Raw genomic sequence first — 1,525 nt, forward strand, 5'->3', positions numbered from 1 at the left:
CCTACCAAGTGGTGCCAAAGTCCAAGGAGCTAACATCCCTTTAACTCTTTGCTTTCTCCCTTTTCCCTCTGCAACACTATTAACAGTTAACATATGTTCAGGATGAACTTGGCTGATGTGTCTCCAACCCCTATGGGAAGTGCGATCTGATCTGGTCCACCTACCCCGGCAATAGGGATTTGTTTTTATTGCCATCATCAGGTGTCCCCCCACCCCCAGCTTCAATCCCAATTTCCACAAGTCCAGCGGAGAGCCAGCAGGAAATACCTTACTCTCGCTGTAAAACTGCCGGTGTGCCACAGCTTCGGAGTGGGCTCCTACCACAGAGGCACTGCGGCGACTTGTTCAACGAAAGCTTTAGTAGACAAGGACCAGCAGCACCCCAGATCCTTGCACAGGGCTCTCGTCATGTCAAGGGTGTACCCCAGCACGGGAAGGGAACCCTTTCCTTGTCCCCATCTTCTCAGTTTAATCCTATCTTCTACCCATCGCAAGCTCACTTATACTTTTAGTAGTTCCTAACAATATTTCTTGGAGGGTTTCTGTGTAAAAAGCTTTTAGAATTAAATTCTCGGCATATTTCTTCATTCGCCCAGAGCTGGCAGGAGAGTTTCTTCCTTTGAAAGGCTGTTGCCCAAGCTGGTGGATCCCCTTCCCAGTGTCACCGACAGAAAGCAGACTCTTCCCAGCCCCACAGCCCGTCTGCTCTGCCTTTTCACTCGGACGGGGCGGGAGTCACTGCCCTCTCCAGCTTTGCACCAGTGAGTTTATATATAGTGGAGCGACTCTGAGCAAACATATGGGGCTTTCGTTTAATTGTATTGTGTATTTCATCTTCATGGGTATATGACTGTTGATGGTTTAGATCAGGTGATAAAAAGGCCAGTTTAAAAAAATTATATAGATGCTTGTTATGGCAAAACCCAGTGGAGGGTCTTCTGTTGGTTACTGAACTGATAAGCAGATGCCTGAGCCGTTTCCCTCCCTGGAGCTCCAGCAGACACAGGACTCAGCAGTCTTTTGGAGAGCACTGAGATTCACCTATGGCCGGTGACCCTTGGGAGCCACGCTGCCTTCCTCCCCTTTCACCTGACTTCTGAGGAAGGACGAACTGAAGTTATGGGTTGACTTACAGACGACATTTAATCCCTCACGGTAGCTGAACGCGACACCGCATCCCTTACAGCTTTTGAGAGGAGAATCACCACCACGTGCTGCTGGGCAGCTGCCATTTTCCACCCCAAAGGCAGCTCCATTTCAGTGCCCAACAAGCTTGTTTCCCCCTGCATGTGCTGGGGTGGCACAGCGGGCTTCTCGGGGAGGGAAGGCACTACGCAAGCGGGGATGTAACCGCCACATTTTCTGTCACGTTTTTAGTCGTCGAAGTGTGAAGCGGATGGTGTCTGGGTTTGCACCTGGAGCTCGCTGCTAAAAGGCTCGGCAGAGATAACCCTGGAAACGAAACACCAGGCAGGGCGCCGCTTCCCCTGCCCGCCGGCCCTAATGAAGCTTTTTTTAATGAAAT

Source organism: Pygoscelis adeliae, unplaced genomic scaffold (assembly GCF_000699105.1).
Source record: "Pygoscelis adeliae isolate BGI_AS28 unplaced genomic scaffold, ASM69910v1 Scaffold1, whole genome shotgun sequence".
Lineage (NCBI taxonomy): Eukaryota > Metazoa > Chordata > Aves > Sphenisciformes > Spheniscidae > Pygoscelis > Pygoscelis adeliae.